The 19,312-nt window shown below is 38.9% G+C and overlaps 1 protein-coding gene across 3 annotated transcripts in view; it reads left to right on the top strand.

Moving 5' to 3' along the window:
• Positions 1 to 19,312, top strand: part of USP9X (ubiquitin specific peptidase 9 X-linked) — a 162,668-nt gene that overhangs the window by 40,940 nt on the left and 102,416 nt on the right. The gene's annotated exons all lie outside the window — the stretch shown is intronic.

Here is a 19,312-nt window from a genome sequence, read left to right as displayed (position 1 = left end):
TTGAGCGTCTGCCTTTGACTCAGGTCATGATCCCAGGGTCCTGGGATCGAGCCCCATATCGGGCTCCCTGCTCAGTGGGGAACCTGCTTCTCCCTCTGCCTCTCCCCCTCTCCTACCTGCTTGTGCTCTCTTTCTCTCTCTCTGATAAATAAAATCTTAAAAAAAAAAAAAAGAATAGCCAGTTCTATAAAGACAAAAAGATTAGCTTGGGTCTAGGGGTGAGAAGGGAAGGGGAATGACTGCTAATGGGTATGGGGTTTCTTTTTAGGGTGATAAAAATGTTCTGAAATTGATGTGGCGATAGCTGTACAGCTCCAATAAACTGAAAAGAATTGAATTGGTACACTTTAGATGGGTGATTTATATGGTATATGTGAATTAAATCTCGTGGCTATAACTTAAAATATAGTGAAGATCATCTCATTGAAAGGAATTTCAAATTCCTTAGTTTCCTTTTCAAATTCTTTACATTTGTGACTTAATGTAGTTGTGGAAGAATCAGACAAAAAGAATACCCACCAGATGCACATTGAAAATGGTAATTATTGATAATCTATTTGCCTTTCTTAAAATGTTGACCAAATGAAATGAGGTCCTTGTTTCCCGTGTGATGAATTAGCATTTCATGATTGGATTAGTATCTTCCAGGTATTAACTAATTTTGATAAAGAGTGTTAAAAGCTATTAATAGATAACTTTGAGTTATTAATCTTGTTATTTAACAAAGAGTAAACTGATAAGTAGTTACACCTTCTGTGACATTTGGTATGTGACTTTGTCTACTATTTTAAGTCAACATTGCTCACTTATTAATAGGTTGATTTGTTTAGGGACTGAAATTTAATGGGACCTCACACCTTTTGTGTGAGGATTTAGTAAATAAAAGAATATGTAAGTATCTCTTCCTCTTGAAAAGCAGTCTGGGTGATAATGCACTGGAAATCTTAGTAATTTGAGGGATCATAATGCAGAAAAGGTGAATATTAACTTTCTGTTTTAGTAGGCATAACCATAACCAGTAGGTAGATATCAGTGACAAGGGAAATAGACTTTTGATATAATAGAAGTGAGACCTTCCTGCTGACAGCAGTGGGCTTAACAGCGTTGTGGCCGGAAATCTTCAAGGGCAGGTAAGAGGTTGAATTTTCTACATTTGCAGCGGTTAATTTCTTTTCTTTTCTTTTCTTTTTTTTTTAAAGATTTTATTTATTTATTTGACAGAGATAGAGACAGCCAGCGAGAGAGGGAACACAAGCAGGGGGAGTGGGAGAGGAAGAAGCAGGCTCATAGCGGAGGAGCCTGATGTGGGGCTCGATCCCACAACGCCAGGATCACGCCCTGAGCCGAAGGCAGACGCTTAACCATTGTGCCACCCAGGCGCCCCTGCAGCGGTTAATTTCTAAATCTTAATGGTCTTTGAGCCACTTCTCCCCTACTCCATGCAAAGTTAGCCTTCAAAGTATCTCTTTGGTCCCCTTTTTGTGCTCAAGTTAAAACAAATGTTCTCTTGTTAAAGAAAGCAGACTTGTTTTAAAATTAGTACATGTATTTTGGACTGCCTCCTAATCAAGAACTGCCACACCGTTTTTTAATTTTTTAAAAAGATTTTATGTATTTGAGACAGATAGCTCCTGGGGGCGGGAGGAGGCAAAGGAGGGAGAGGGAGAAGCAGACTTCATTGAGCAGGGAGCCTGCCTGACCTGGGGCTCAGTCCCAGGACCCTGAGATCATGAACTGAGCCACTCAGGTACCCAAGAACTGCCACACCATTTCAGTACTTAGGTCAGCTTTGTATTTTTCACACATTGGTGCTTAATTGTACCATTTGATTTGTGGGACAGTGAGAACAACAGAAGCAGACTTACCACATAATGATGCATTGGTGCCAAGGACAAATGATTTCATAGCACACCATGTATACACAGTGATGTAATTCAGTAGGAGGGCTGAGTCTCCCACATGGCTTATGATGGTGGTAGGAGAGCTGTGCAAAACTCAGAAGAACCCATGCCTTAGCAGTCGGTAATATGCTGCCATCTGTTAAGTTATATTATTATTAATAGTTTGTTTGTATTTAGTTTGTTTTGTAGGAGGGCAAGAAGCATAAGGAGTTTAATTCTTAATTTCATATTTACATATGTTTAAACAGTGTTAAAATAGAAAGTAATTTAGTTTTTAAAATTTCTGTTAAGGTAGAACCAAAATTGGCAAACTTGAACCAGCTTGGTATCGTTGGTAGAAATCTGGTGCTTGGAGTCAGGTGACTGGAACTGGGACTCCAATCCATATTTACTAGGTTATTTATTAAGTGAAAAATGCACTTATGTTTCTACCTAGAAGTGTGGTCCTTTGTTCATTCTTCTACTCAACAATTTGTAAGTCATGTAGCACCACGAACCACATGATTTTGATGTCTTGTTACTGGTTTCTTTATTCTCTCTATTGTCAGATTTTCTTTAGAGCCAACACAAATTCTGATAGGAATACTGTGCTGTGAGTTGTCTTAAAATGTTAAGATAATCTTTGATTTGAAACTTTTTGAGAAGTAGGACAAAATTTTGAAATATGGTAGGATTCTGTGTTAAAGCAACAGAATAATAAAAGCAGCTATATTTGTATGAAACTGTTGAGGCTGTTCATTTATTTTAAAAATCAACCTGAGCAATTGTGATATATATATCAGGAGCATAGAATCCTGATAATTTATACTTGGGAGAATACTTTTCCCCTGAACTGATCTAGAGACCATATGCATCGGGAGTCTGGGAAGGTTCAAAAATAAGAGTTGTCAAGAGTACATAGTCATCTGATTGGCATTTCAGGGGAGAAGAAACTGGCAGTTGTTAGAACACTTGCTGTTTATTGGATACCTTCTATTTTGAAGGCACTTCACATACATTCTCTCATTCAAGCTTCCCAATCTCTGAAGGTATTAGCCAATTTGAGAGGGAAAAAGTGATACTTTGAGCTTAAACAATACCTTTTAAGGCATGTCTGTTACATTGTAGTTGCTGAAAAACCTCATGCTCTGCAAAATCAGGCACCAAAATGTAACTGGATTTATAGGGGAAAAATAGGGTTAAGAGTAAAGAGATCACTCAAAAGTTATGTAACTTCGTAATTAGAGCACTAACAGAAACAATAGAAGTTCTAATAAGCAGCACAGATGAAAACATCTTGGATTCTGACAAGCTATAGTAAATATAGGACTTACTAAAAACTGGTAACCTAATGGAACCCTTCCATATAGGGAAACATTGAGGTTATGGAGTGAGGGAGCACATGGGGGAAATAAAATGCACAAAGATAAGAGAGAACAGTGTTAAGTACTTCCAAGGCAGCATGTAGCCAGACTGGGCCAAGAAGAATGTGGGCTGATGGCTGATGGCTATCCTGTTCAGACCTTTATCCCTCATACTGCTGCTGTTACTTGGTGCAAGGCATCAGTATATTGAGGGGAAATTGCTTCTGAATTAACGTTGACTTGCAGGTGTGTTTGCTGGCATTTGCCAGTGAGCTAAATCCCATTACAAAGCTGCATGTTTTGTAGCAAAGTAGACTTTGACCAAGTCTTTTTCATTCCAAAACTCATACTCATGTTGCACCTTCAGTTCTAAATGGCAAATAGTTGTCTTTAAAATGTCTCCCCTCCAATGGAATGTTGTTAGAGAGGAAAAGGAACTAATACTTCACTGGATACCTTCTGGCGTTTAAAGGTAATCATTACCTCATTTAATCATCGCAGCCGCAGCCTTATATCTTCAGGAGAGGAAACTGAGTCCCAAAGAGGTTTGGGAACTTTGCTCAAGATAACACAGTAGGTATCAGAGTAGGAATTTAAATTCATGTGTTTCTGGTTACAAATTTGCTTTTGTATACCATACTGCTTCTGGCAGAATAATTTTATGAGGCTTTTAACGAGTGGTTGTCTAACACACCTAATAAGATTGGGGAAGTCATTCTGTTCTTCCCCGCTGATGTCTTACAGCAGTGAAATAGGGACAAATAGTGATGGAGCATAGCAAGGGGATGAACAGAGGCTATGGTACCACCTTGTCTAGATTTGAAATCTAGGTTTGCTAACTTGGTTCTCCCTATTAGCTGTTTCAGATTAGTCAGATTACGTCTGTGCACCTCAGTTTTTTTTCCATCTGTAAACTGGTAATGATGACTACCTCTTAGGATTGTTATGAATATTAAATATGTTAATAGATTATGGTCCTTTAAATGATAACCTGGCTCATGGTAAGTGCTTAGTAAATGTCAGCTTACTTGTCTGTCACCCCTACCCCGTTGCTTCACGTTTTGGTTCTTTTTCTGCTTTTAATCCATACTATCCTATTTCTCCCCTTCCCCATCTGTTCATATCATTGATTTGAAATAGATTAAATGTAGATTGTACTTAACTGAATATTGATGTTTTTTAACACTTCCTGAGTTTTCATTGATGTTTTGGGTGTATTTGTAACTTTTTTCCCCCCAAGATTTTATTTATTTATGTGAGAGAGAGAGATTGAGATTGAGCACGAGCTGGGGGAGGGGCAGAGGGAGAGGAAGGGGCAGACTTCCCCCTAAGCAGGGAGCCCTATATGGGCCTGGATCCCAGGGCCCTGCGATTGCAACCTGATCTGAAGGGGGACGCTTAATGACTGAGCCACCCAGGCGCCCGATGTTTTGGGTGTATTTGGATGGCTATTGTTTATGCAGGGCTGGATAATTTTTTTTTTTTTTTAAGATTTTTATTTATTTATTTGACAGAGATAGAGACAGCCAGCGAGAAAGGGAACACAAGCAGGGGGAGTGGGAGAGGAAGAAGCAGGCTCACAGCAGAGGAGCCTGATGTGGGGCTTGATCCCATAACACCGGGATCACGCCCTGAGCCGAAGGCAGACGCTTAACCGCTGTGCCACCCAGGCGCCCCAGGGCTGGACAATTTTAAAAAGTAGTGATGTGTGAGGATTTGTAATGTTTTAGTTTTCAAGGTACAAGCTATGGAGCTGAATACATACATAGGTATGCTAATATAATGTATAAATATTAAGAAAAAATGAGAAGAAATAGTCTATGGTATATTTCAGTGATATGATTGTGCCTTTGTTTTGTCTGTAAGGAGAATTCAGAATTTTCATTATTTGTAGATGGCAGGATTATATATAGGAAAATCAATTGAGAAACTAGTAAGTGGTTTGAATATGATCACTGTGCCAAAATAAACTAATTTCCTTTGGTGAATTCTAGTTTTATTTCTGTTTTCAAAGAACATCACTTTCAATCCTTTAAATTAATTGAGACTTGATTTACAGCCTAGCATATGGTCCATTCTATGTTCATGTGCACTCAAGAAGAGTATGTATTCTCTTGTTGGTAGAGTGTTCTATATATGTCTGTATGGTCTGGTTGGTTTATAGTGTTATTAAAGTCTTCTCCTAGAGTGTTCTACGTATGTCTGTATGGTCTAGTTGGTTTATAGTGTTATTAAAGTCTTCTCCATCCTTGATCTTTTCGTAGTAGTTCCATCCATTATTGAAAGTGGGGAGTTGGAAGTTTTAACTTGTTAAATTATCTATTTCCCTTTCCTTTTTTGTCATTTTTTGCTTCGTATATTTTGGGGCTCTGGTAGTTTGCATGTATGTATTTATAATTGTTAAATTTTTTTTTTTTTAAGATTCTTTTTTTATTTGAGAGAGAAAGAGAGCAGAGAGAGGGAACACAAGCAAGGGGAGTGTGAGAGGGAGAAGCAGGCTTCCCACAGAGCAGGGAGCCCGATGCAGAGTTCGATCCCAGGACCCTGGGATCATGACCTGAGCCGAAGGCAGACGCTTAATGGCGGAGCCACCCAGGCACCCCTGTAATTGTTACATCTTGACGAATGGACCCTTTTATTATAAAATGTTGTTTTTATCTTTAGTAATATATTTCTGTCTTAGTCTATTTTTTGTGATAAATGTATAGACACTTCACCGTTCTTGTGATTGCTGTTTTGCCTGGTGCATATTTTTCCATTCTTTGACTTTTTTAAAAAAAGTAACCTCTGTGCCCAACGTGGGGCTCAAACTCATGAAGCTGAGATCGAGTTGCATGTGCTACCAACTGGCCTAGCCAGGCGCTCCTCCATCCTTTTTGCTTTTAACCAATCTGTATCCTTGGATCTAAAATTCTATTGACAGCATGTTGTTGGATCTTCCTTTTTAAATCCAGTCTCTGATTTGATTGAATTTTATGAGCCATTCACATTTAATGTCATTGATCTAGCTGGATTTGCATCTGCCATTTTACTCTGTTCTCTGTATCTCATGTCTTTTTTTGTTTGTCTCTCTCTTTTACTGATTTCTTTCGCCTCAGGTGGATATTTTCTAATGTATTTTAATCCCTTTTAATGATTTTTTTCACTATTTTTTTTACATTTTCTTTTAGTAGATTTATTAAGATATTTACATATCCTATGGTTCATCCATTTAAAGTATACAATTTACTGGTTTTGGTGTATCATTTTTAAAAATTGTGTTAAAACATCACAGAATTTGCTGTTTTAACCATTTTAAGTGTACAGTTTAGTGGAATTATTTATATTCACAGTGGTGTACAACCATCACCGCTATCTACTTCCAAAACTTATTTATCACCTCAGACACATTCTGTTATTGCCAACTAGTAATTTTCTATCCTTCCTTTCCTTCAGCTCAGCTCCTGGTAACCTCTGCTTTCTGTCACTATGAATTTACCTAAGTAGACAAATGGAATCAGTTTATTTGTCCTTTTGTAACTGCCTTATTTTACTTAGCATAGTGTTTTCAAGGCTCATCCATACGGTAGCATATATCAGAACTATATTCTTCTTTATGAAGAATCATTTTGTTAATTCATCTGTTACAGACATTTGGGTGTTTTCTATATTTTGGCTAATGCTGCTGTAAACATTTGTGTACAAGTTTTTGGTGTGGACATGTTTTTATTTCTCATTTGTATGCATAGGAGTTAAGCAACTGGGTCATATGTTAATTGTGAATTTAACTTTTTGAGAAACTGCTGAAGTTTTTCATAGATTTTGCACCATTTTGTATTCCTGCTGGCAGTGTATGAAGTTTCTACTTTCTCTACGTTCTTGCCAACACTTTCCTGTCCCCTGCCCTTCTTCTGTTGGTAAAGTATACATAATATAAAATTTACCATTTCAACCATTTTTAAGTGTACAGTTCTGTGGTATTAAGTGCATTCACATTGTTGTGCAGCTGTCACCACCGTCCATCTCCAGAATGTGTTCATTTTCCCCAGCTTTAATTCTGTGTCCATTAACTACTAACTCCTCAAATTCCTTTCCCCCCAAGTGCTTGATCTTGGGGGAACCACTATCTTTTTGTGTCTGAATTTGACTACTCTATGTGCTACAGATAAGTGGAACCCTACAATATTTGCCCTTTTGTGACTGGTTTATTTCACTTAGTGTAATGTCTTCAGGGTTCATGCATGTTATAATATGTCTTGACTTCCTTTTTGTTTTTATTTTTAAAGATGTACGCGGGAGGGAGAGTGAGCACCAGTGCAGGGAGAGGCAGAGGAAGGGGGGGAGGGGCAAGTGGGTTCTCCACTGAGCACGGAGCCCGAGATCATGACCTGAGTTGAAATCAGAGGCTTAACTGACTGAGCCACCCAGCGTCCCTCGACTTCCTTTTTAAAGCTGGATAATATTACATTGTATATACCACATTTTATTCATCTGTCGATGGACACTTGGATAACTTCCACCTTTTGGCTACTGTGAATAGTGCTGCTATGAAAATGGGTGTACAAATAATCTGTTTGAACCTCTGCTTTCAACTCTTTTGGGTCTACCCAGAAGTGGAATTGCTGCATAATATACTAATTCTATGTTTATTTTTTGGGGAACTGCCATACCATTTTCCACAGAGTCTGCACCATTTTACACTACCACCAGCAATGCACAAGGATTCTCCTCCCTCCACATCCTCACCAACACTTACTATTTTCCATCGTTTTGATTGTAATCATCTAGTTGGTGGGAGGAATCTATCTCACTGGGGCTTTGATTTGCATTTTCCTGGTGGCTAATGATGTGTTGAGCATCTTTTCACATACTTACTGGCATTTGTATATCTTCTTTGGAGAAATGCCTATTCAGATGCTTTCCTCATTTTTAAATTGGTTGTCTTTTTTTTATTACTGAGTTGTAGGAGGTTTTTTTTGGTGTATTCTAAACACAAGTCCCTTATTAGATTTATGATCTGTAGTGGGTTTTTTCCCCTCCTCCCGTTATCTGGGTTGTCTTTTCACTGTCTTGGCATTAAATGCCTTTTGGAACACAAAAGTTTTTAATTCTGGTGAGGCCATTTTATCTGTTTTGTTGATCCTGCTTTTGGTGTCATACCTGTAAGAATCCATTGCTGAAATGCTAGGTCATGAAGATTTACCCCTGAATTTTACAGATTTTGATTTTATGTTTAGGTCATTCATTTGGTTATGCGTTAATTCATTCAGTTATAGGAGAATACTTCTATATGCAGTAGACCCAATTACGCATTATGTACACTTCATTTTATACTATGCTTTTTAAATCAGTTAAGAGCAGAAAAGAGAAGAAATGCATTTATACTGTTTTTAAAATTATATTTATCAGTGCTCTTTCACTGGGAGTTGGATCTGCTAAGCTCTTCATGCTGTCATGCTGGAAGTTGATCTCTGACTTCAGTTTTGAAACAATTTTGGTTGACAGGTATTTTTTCTTTCACTACTGTGAGTGTGTCATCCCACTGCTTTCTGGCCTCCATATTGTCTGATGAGAAATCAGCTGACAGTGTTATTGAGGAACCTTTCTGTGCAATGATTTGCTTCTTCCTGCTTTCTCACTTCTCTTTTTATTTGGCTTTTGACATTTCGATTGTTTCTCAATCTGGTCTCTCTGAATTTATCCTACTTGGAGTTTGCTGAACTTCTTGGATGTGTAGATTAATATTTTTCATTCAGTTTAGGGGAGTTTGGGCCATAATTTCTTCAAATACCTTTTTCTTTCTCTTTCTGGACTCCGTTATGCATATGTTGGTATGGTTAATTGTGTTCCACATTGCTCTGAAACTCATTTTTTTCTCTCTGTTCTCCAGATTACTTAATCTATTGATCTGCCTTCTAGTTTGCTGATTCTTTTTTCTGACAGCTTGTATCTTCTGTTGAACCACACCAGTTAATCTTTTCATTTTAGCTATAGACTAAAAATTCTGACTCCAGAATTTTCATTTGGTTCTTCTTTAAAAATTTTCTAACTCTTTTATCTCTTTATTTATAGTCTCTTTTTAAACATTGTCACATTTTCTTTCACTTTTTTTAAAAAAACATTTTATTTATTTATTTGAGAGAGAGAGAGAGAGAGAGCGCACGCACACATACACAGAGCAGAGGGGCAGAGGGAGAAGCAGACTCCCCTGACTGAGCAGGGAGCCCATCACGGGGCTCGATCCCAGGACCTGGAGATCATGACCTGAGCCAAAGGCAGACGCTTAACTGACTTAGCCACCCAGGCACCCATTTCCTTTACATTTAAAAAAAATTTTTTTTAAAGATTTTATTTATTTATTTATTTGACAGAGCTGGAGAGCACAAGCAGGGAGAGTGGCAGAGGGAGAGGGAGAAGCAGGCTCCCCGCTGAGCAGGGAGCCCGATGCGGGGCTCGATCCCAGAGCACTGGGATCATGACCAAGCCAAAGGCCGTCGCTTAACCGACTGAGCCACCCAGGCGCCCCTCCTTTACATCTTCTAAGCACAGTTTCCTTTACTTCTTTGAACATACTCAAAATAGCTGTTTTGAAGTCTTTGCTAAGTCTGACATGTGGACCCTCTCAAAGCCGGTTTCGGTTTGCCTGCCCCAGTGTATGGGCCACAATCTCCCATCTTTGCACATCTTGTAAATTTGGGGGGAATCACTGGATCTTTAATCTACTGTAGCAGTTTTGGATACTAATTCCCCACTACCCATACCTAGGGGCTTGTTACTTGCTTGTCTGTCTAGCAACTGGCTAGGCTGCTGTCATGAAATCCATTTTCCTTGCAGTGTGCAGCCTGTGGTTTTACTCTTCAGCAGCTACGGGCTTAGAATATCTGTGTTAAGCTGTCTCCCTGTCTTGGTATCGCATGCAAATCTTAGTCTCCCCTAATTGTTGGCTGATTGCTTGATTGTTTTAGGTGATGCCCTGGGATTTAATTGCCCCACAGTCTGATCAAATTCAGTTTTTCTCCTTTGTAGGGGGTAACCCTTGAGTTCAGTCTTTGAGGTCTGGTTTGATTCAGGGGAGGCCCTTAGCTATCTCTCTACCTGATTCTTTCTAGGTAAACTGCTAGCTGGTTTCAAGTTTAGCTTCTTGCTCTCAAGAGATTAACCAGCCTCTTTTTTTTGTCTTAAAGATTTTATTTTTATTTATTTGGGGGGGGGGAGAAGAGAAAAAGAGTGAGCAGGAGCGGGGGGAGGGGCAGAGAGAGAAGCAGACTCCCCAGTGAGCAGGGATCATGACCTGAGCTGAAGGCAGATGCTTAACCAACTGAGCCAACCAGTCTCTTGATTGGTTACTACCTTGGTCTACATTGTTTTTAGTGCACCCTCAGATTTGAACTTTCCTGTACTCTGTTCCAAATGAAGTCAGTTTACTTTGAGAGAAATTTGAAACTTTCTTTTGGCCTGCCTCTTGTCCTGGGCAAATTCTTTACACCATTGCTTCATAACATGGCTGGGGTGGGGGTGGGGTGGTGAAACAATGGCTCACTTCTGTCAGTGACACCCCTGCTTCATGAGTAGGGTGCTAGGTGGGAGCAGCGGCCTCTGGTGTTCTTAGCTTGTGTCTCCTGGTGTGCAACCTCAGTCTTAGGAATGAGATGGAGTGAGGGCCATTAGGAGCACAGTATTCTTGGCCCGGAGAACCTGGGGTCATACTTCTGCTCCACAAGTAGGGCTTGGATAGAAAAAAAGCCCTAGGCATCTCAGCTTCTTGGGCCTGCAAGAGAGCCCTTGCAAGTCAGAGTTGGGGATGATAACAAATGCTAGCTGCTTTCCCTCTCCTGGGGAGATAACCTTGACTGGAAAGTTGGAGGAGAGAGCCCTGTGTTCTTGGCTGCACCCACGTGGAATGGAGCTTCTGTCCTGCTGAGCTGGCCCAAAATGCCACAGACTGTTCTTACTGAGATACAGAAGATTTTCTTTTTTCTTTTTTTTTTGGTAGATTTTCTTTAATAAGTGTTTCTTCATTTACTGTATACCCTTAGGAAAAGTTCTAGGGACTTCAAAAAAAATTTTTTAAGTAATTTTCACTGGTTATTGTTGTTTCACTGGAGAGAGTATCCACAGAGCTTCTGATGCCAGCATTCCAGAAGTCATTTTTAATTTAAGATTACTCATTGCCTACAGCCACTTCATGTTTGAGAATGCCTTAGAAAAGATGCTGGAGTTATTGAAGCTTTAATATACATATACTAGCTTCCAGTACCCTAATTGTTTACGTATGACTTGACAGACACTTAGCATGGAGAAGTTTTGAATAAGTGTTTAGCCATTACCTAGCATTTCTAAATGAATACGTTTTTGTTGCAACAAAAAAAACTTAAAATGCGGAATGCGGTTCTGTTTTGATGACCTATAGAAGTTATCCATAGAAAGCAGCGGTGGGTGTATATAGTGACTTTATTTTAAAATTTTTTAGAATTTATTTTTTTTTATTGAAGTATAGTTGATCCACAATGTTACGTTTGCATATGGTGATTTAGTGACAAAAAATAAGGCCTGTGTGTGTTTAACAGTGGTGGTAATAGAATATGAGCATTAAGCTGAAGTAATTGGATTTAACAAAGATTAATTAGACATCTTCATTTGCATTAGCCTGAGTTATTAATTGGATGTAAAGCTGTCTAGAGCTAGCATCACATTTGGGGGCTGGGGAACCTGTGCTTAATATAGCTGCCTTGACTGGTTTTGTGTCTAATATATCATAATTGTGAAAAGAGTGATGGGTCCTGTGTCCATGATAATGGTGGTACTGGTGGAGCTAGGAAAAGAAAGTCCTTTACTCTTGAGCAAAGACTACATTTTAAAATTGCTTAGGGATATTTAGGTTTGGAGCTGTAGACTCAGCTATTGAAGATAACTTGCTGCATTTTAAACTCCTGAAACCTGAAATCTTCATGTTCTACCAAACAACCATTTTTTATAATATGGTTATTTATTGTGCTGTATTTCTTAGGAATACAATGACAGTGTTTTAGAAGAAAATTCTGTGGTGTGTAGCTATTAACAGTGTTGTAGAAGAGTAACATGGGAAAATTTTAAATGAGGCGAAAAACCCAGTTTTATAAAAAATGTGTTTTTGCATCAAAAACTTTTTTTTTTTTTTTAAGGATTTTATTTATTTATTTGACAGACAGCCAGCGAGAGAGGGAACACAAGCAGGGGGTGTGGGAGGGGAAGAGCAGGCTCCCAGCAGAGTAGGGAGCCCGATGTGGGGCTTGATCCCAGGACCCTGGGATCAGGCCCTGAGCTGAAGGCAGACACCCAGCAACTGAACCACCCAGGCACTGCCCGCTTAGCTACCCAGGCGCCCCGTGCATCAAAAACATTTTGATGGCGTTTATCTGGAGGTGCGGATATGGTGAGATTAACGGTAGATTTTTCCTTGTTTTCCAGCGTTATTAATGTATGGCATGATGGTTAAAACCGTAGAACCCTTGAGTTTGTGCTACCTGGGGTAGAATCCTGTCTCTCCCACTTGTACTGCCTATTTATTCACACTGCCCTACTTTCTTTACTCCTGAAATGGGGCTAATAATAGGCTTGTTCTGAGGATTAAATAAGTTATTCATATAACTTGTTTAGAATAGTGCCTGACACAAACACTCAAACGGTAACTGTTATCATCACTATTAATAAGAGAATTTTTATTTAAAATTTGAGGTATGTCAGCCTGGCTGTAGTATTGAAATTGGGAAATGAGAGATGAAAAATAATTAGGGCTGATTGAGAATGACCTTGAATAGTACTTACATAAAAGGTGGAGAGGAGGAAGCCACTAAAAATTTCAGAGAACGAATGTGTTGGATTAATTTACCATTAATATACTAAACAGATTGGTAGTGTGGAGATCAGCCAGTATGCTGTTAAAATTGGAGTCTCTTAATGTGCAGTGGGAGTGGAAAAGATACTTTTGGACACATTATAAAAGAAGAATTGTTGGAGATGGTAAGGGAGAGGGTTTATTTGACTTTGATGTTGTTTTTACTACCCTCTCCACCCCATTTTTGTTTTGAGTACCTACCTGTTGTGTGCCAGTGAATCCTTGGGGTGTAAGGATGACCAAAGTTCATATAACTTCTACCCTTAGGGAACTTTTGTTTTCGTAGGGAGTGTGATCATCACACAGATGCTTTAAGAAAAGTGCAGCTGGCTCTCAGAGCCTCAGAGAGGAGTACTTGGTGAGTTCTGAGTCAGGTGAGTTGAGCGCTGGTGAATCATTAGGGGGAAACTAAGACGCTTGCTCAGAGGCTTGAGTCCACGTGAAGGAGTACATTGGAAGGCACAAGAAGGCAAATCGAACTGGAGTTGGAACAGGCTGGGGGACGGCTGGGGTAGTTGCAAGATGAGACTGGAGTTGGAGGACTTTGTAGACTTCAAAGAAGTATTTTGGTCTTCGTCCTGGTCTTTGAAGATTTTTAAGCAGGGCCATGATATGATATAGTTCGCATTTTAATAAGAGTCATGGTGTTCATTTCTAATGCCAAAAAGATAAAACGTAATTGGAGGCTTGACAGTAACCATGATTTTGAGAGATCACAATCCCTTATCCTTGTCCCCCCTACCCCTTTTTTTCCCCATCTTAATTCTCCCCCTTCAGAGAGAACATCTTGGAAGCTATGGAGAACCTTCATAGTTTTATGGGAGAGCCAATGGCTTTAGAGTCTAACGCATGTTAGTAACTCCATGTTGGACATGCTCAAGTTACTTAATGTTTTAACTCTGTTCACGTCTGTTAAATTGGATTAATAGTCATATGGGATAGGTGTGATGGTGATGACGAGGTTATGCAAATAAAGCACCTACTATTGTGCCCGATACATAAATACTTACAACTTTGCTAGAGTAATGTACAAATTAAGATGGAACTGTAAGGGAGCCTGTGATACTGTGATTTATAATGAATATATATTCAGTCTTCATTCCAGTTTCTGGCACAGAGCTTCAAAAACTCTAGGAATTTCCTAATTGGTAAGAGCCAAAAAGGGGCATCTTATGTTAATGAGGTGACTTTTGGAAAGCCCCTGATGTTGGAGGCTGGTTGCCAGGGGGACCGACCACGTGATTAGAGTGTTGGAACTTTCAACCCCTTCCCTTTCCCCCTCCTTGGGGTGTGGGGAGAGACTAGAGATTGACTTTAACCTTCAATAGCCAATGATTTAATCAGTCATGCCTATGTAATGAAACCTCTGTAAAACTCCAAAAAGACGGGGTTCAGAGGGCTTCTGGATTGGTAAACACGTGGAAATTTGGGGAGAATGGTGAGCCCAGAAAGAACATGGAAACTCCGTGCCCTATCTCCATATGTTGTCTTATGTGTCTCTTCCATCTAGCCGTTTCTGAGTTATATCCTTTAATAATAAGCCATAATGTAGTAAGTACGATGTTTTTCTGAGTTCTGTGAGCCACTTAAGCAAATTAATCGAATCCAAGGCACAGGGGTCATTGGAAACTCCAGTCTATAGCCGGTTAGTGAGAAGCATAGGTGACAACTTGGACTGGTGACTGAGGTGGGTGAGAGGGGGGCAATCTTATAGGACTGATTGAGCCCTTAACCTGTGGGATCTGATGCTATCTCCAGGTAGATAGTGTCAGAATTTAATCAAATTGTAGGACACCCAGGTAGAGTCTGAGAATTGATTGGTGTGAGGGGAAAAAACACATGTTGTAACTGGGTGTAGAATTGCAGAGTCACAGAGAAACTTAGAATGGAATGGAACCAACAAGTCCACAAAAGAAAAAATTCCTTAGATAGTATGAATACTGAAACCTATTTTGCCTTTACCCACTAGAGTGGTTATAGAGCATAATATTTTAATGTAATTGTGAGGTGTGTGACAAGAAATAATCATACATAGTTAAATAATTAAAGTGAATAAAGTAGCAATGTTTGCAAGTAAGGTTACCTAAAAATTAGAATCAGGATTATTTCCAGTAACTATTTTTATTCACATTTTCAATGTTTTCTTAGAAGGTATATTAAAAAAACATCCTGTAAGTCCAGCTGTTGGTGCAGATAATACTGTTTGTTTTTATTTTGTGTTCTTTTATATGCACATATAGTTTTTGGGTTTTGGCAGTTTCTCTGTGTCCATGGAAGTGTCTAAAACCTGCAGTAGTTGTATGTGTCCTTTCTCATGTAGTAGAAAAACTTCTATGTAGGACGGGATACTTTTTCTTCCAGATAACAATGCACAAAAAGTTTACCTTTAAACATATTGAATTCTGTCATAGTAATAGAAATCCCGATTTAAAATTCAAAAACGTTGGGGCACCTGGTTGGCTCACTTGGTTAAGTGCCTGACTCTTGATTTCTGCTCAGGTCATGATCTCAAGGTTGTGAAGTTGAGCCCCGTGTCAGGCTCCATGCTGGACGTGGAGCCTGTTTGGGATCCTCAATCTCCCTCTCCTCCTCCCTACCTCGTGCTGCACTTGCTCTCAAATAAATAAGTCAAAAAAAAAAAAAAAAAAAAAGGAAAGATCTTATTTTAAAAAATAAATAAAATTCAAAAAGGTCTAAATATTCTTGGCCTAAAAATAAGTTTTTTTATACTCTAAAATCTTAAAAAAAAAACTGTTGGAGAAATTCAGTTTTGCAAACTTTAAAGTGAATATAAACGGTTGCCACTTAGGGAATACTAGGTTATTTAAAAAAAAAAAAAAAACAGGGGCGCCTGGGTAGCGCAGTCGTTAAAGCGTCTGCCTTCGGCTCAGGGCGTGATCCTGGCGTACCGGGATCGAGTCCCACATCAGGCTCCTCCGCTATGAGCCTGCTTCTTCCTCTCCCACTCCCTCTGCTGTGTTCCCTCTCTCTCTGGCTGTCTCTCTGTCACATAAATAAATAAAATCTTTAAAAAAAAAAAAAACACAATGTCAACCTTTAAACAGGTGAAGGTGTTGCTTCTCCCATCTTGGAAGATACTGAGATGCTCAGTTTGAGTATAAAAAATGCTGTCTTCTAAAGGCCATCTAATGTTACCATTGTGGTTACATGTTGCATTGCAGAAAATCCAACATAATTTTGGGTAAAACCTAAGTGAAAGAAAGGGAGAACAGTGACCCTTACAGTACGTTTGTTTTTCTAAAATAGAACTTGATGCTTTTTATGCAAAGTTTAAAACTTCATACAGTAAATTTTCACATTGGATTTGTTGAATTTGAGCATTCCTTTAGGAAGTGGTTATTATGTTAAATTTTAAGTGATGTGAATAATTTTTGAGTTGCTCAGTGCAGGATACTGCTGCTTTGACTTGGTAGAAAGTTTGTTCTAGCCTTCCTGGTTATACCTAAATGTCTTCTGGAAGACAAGCTCTATAGTGTCTTGGAACTGCATCTTGAAATCAGGTAAAATAGTGTGATTCCCATCGGTTTCCTCCACTTGGATTGAATGGGATTTACTAAGAAAGGTAGCAGTGTTACTCTTGGATAACTTAGTTGTAGCGTATCTTTGATAAATTTTTTCCTATTTAAAGCTTTCCAAATTATATCTGAAAACGTTGTTTTCCAATTATTACCTCAGATATTCAGGAACGCTGCATAGTACATTATAGAAAGGGAAAAGAAAGTTACATATTTTGAGAAATACTGTGTGTTTGGTATTTGCAAAACACCTTTATTAAAATAATCCTCGTAGCTTTTTTGTGGGTGGCATTATTTCAGTTTTAAACACCTGTGAAATAGAGTGGACGTTACTGGCATTTAAGATAGGTAGCTTGTTAAGTGGCAGAGGTGGGATTTTGAAATAAAAGTTATGTTTTAAAAAGCCAGAAAGTATTTTTAATTGCTCCATACCTTTTTCTTGCTCTTAATCTTTCAATCCTAGCCTACTGAGGAAAAGGTATCAATTCTTACGTGGTGGGAGAGAGAGCAGAGTATGTTGTGCTGAGACCTGACATACCTGCTCAGCAGTACTGGAAATCTTGAAGTGTAGAGAACTTGACAGAGGTAGAAGAAATCTAGAAACCAAGGGATAGAAAGGTGAGAATTATATAAGAGGAGATAGGGATGGCAAGCAGCTTGAGGCTTTTGTCAGTGGGATATTCTGCAAGAAGCAGATGATGATTGAGTTCTGTGGTCAGAGTAAAAGGTATGTTGTTTGGCGGAGAGGTTACACTTCTCCCTTTCCATTTACCTTAAAGTTATTTTGTTTAAAGGGATAGTTCTTTAGTAATCCACAGAACACATTTGTTTAGAATAATTTATTTCCAGACTGTTCCCAATAGTTTCGATTTGTCTGTAGATGGGGGTTATTGGGATACATATAGATAGAAGGATATTGAGCATAAAACAACATGAGGACATGATTTTAAGGTGTTTTAACTCAAATGATCTCCAAATGTTAAAGGACTGTAAAGCAAGAGAGCAGTCAGTGCTATATATATAAAATTTTATTGTGAGAAATTATATTTATCATTTTAACCATTTTTAAGTGTAAAATTCAGTGGCCATTAAGTACATTCACATTGTGCAACCATCACCATCATCCATCACCATTCATCGCGAGAACTTTATCTTCCCAAGCTGAAACGCACCTATTGTTAACTTCCCAGTCTCCTCTCTCCATAACCTTTGGTAACCACCTTTCTACTTTCTTTATTAGTGTAGGCACCTCATATAAGTGTAATCACAGAATATTTGTCTCTTTGTGATTGGCTTATTTCACTAGCATAGTGTCCTCAAGGGGTCCTCAAGGTTCATCCATGTGGTAGCATTTGTTAGAATTTCCTTCCTTTTTAACACTAGAGAGTATCTCATTGTGTGTGCATACCACATTTTGTTTATTCATTCTTTTGTCCTTGGATTGCTTCCTGGAAAGACTTTAAAGAGAGATACTATTGGTGCAGTGGACAAGGTAATAGAATTAATTCTAGAGTTGTTAACTTTCTACTTGTGCTTTGGTCAAGTTACTTTTTAGATGCTTGGTTTTCTAATTTTAGAAAAAGACCACATTCTGTGTAAATGGTAGAGATTTGCAAAAAAAAAAACAAAAACAAAAACTAAAATAAACCGGACTTTAACTTTTTGGTGTGCCTCAGGATTTGTCTTCTCTCCTAGATTTTCCCCATGCTTGGGAATATTATTATTGCTACTTCCTACTGCCCCATAAGATTGAGACCCACTCCTCTCTGTAGGTGGTACCCTGCTGGAGGTTGTGTTTATGGGACGGTGGGGGGCTCTGAGGTTATACTAATTTTGTCCATCTCCTTTGACCCTTTTGTGAAAACTGGCTCTATGTTCAAGATCCCCAAGTTTTGCTTCAATTCCAGACTTGGAGAGCGAACTATCTAGTGGATGTTTCCACCTGTGTTTCAGTATTCAAAACTAGTCCTCACTGACATCATTACTACTTAACCACCATCCCCCTTTGAAACGAAGTAGAAAGGAAAGGAAGCCTGGAGTCCAGTATTGTATAAACAAAGGAAGCTCAGAGGTTCAAGAAGGGAAGGAGGGGTAGTGGTGGCCGCTTGTATCTCATGCTGAGAAGAGGGCACACAGGGTGAACAGCAAGAAGTAGTTATTCAATTTGTCCGTTAGTAGAGCATTGATGATCTATGAATCAGACCATCTCCCTTTTCTCTCCTCTCCAAATGTATATATTCGCAAAGTTTTGCATGTGGTTTTAGGGGAGTTGCTCTTCAAATCCATCCATAGTCCTCAGTAAGACCCACTGGCTTAAAGCAATTTTGGTAGCTTAGACCCAGCCAGATGATGATGGAAAATGAAAGAGGTGAAAGGAGAGGCAGAGACATTCTTCTTAAGATTTTTGGGAAAAGGGAAGGGCAGAGATTGGTGGTTCTTCAGTAAGGAAGACTCAAGCATATTTATAGACGAAGAACAAGGTATCCAGGAAAAGAACGAGGGGATCATCCTTTGGGGAGAGTATATAAGTGGATCATGAAGCCAGGTCGGGAAACGAAGGGAAGAAATTGGAACAAATTTGAAGTGGAGAAGAATCAAGTTGAAATGATTAGCCGATAATTTTGAGTGGTAAGAAAAGAAAGGTACTCAAATAATTTGCCAGCAGACCCAAAATGACTG

This window comes from Ursus americanus, chromosome X, assembly GCF_024610735.1.
Source record: "Ursus americanus isolate L20-20 chromosome X, mUrsAme1.1.p, whole genome shotgun sequence".
NCBI classification, from domain to species: Eukaryota; Metazoa; Chordata; class Mammalia; order Carnivora; family Ursidae; genus Ursus; species Ursus americanus.
Note: the sequence above shows the minus strand (reverse complement) of the source record. Positions and strands in the feature narration are given on the sequence as shown.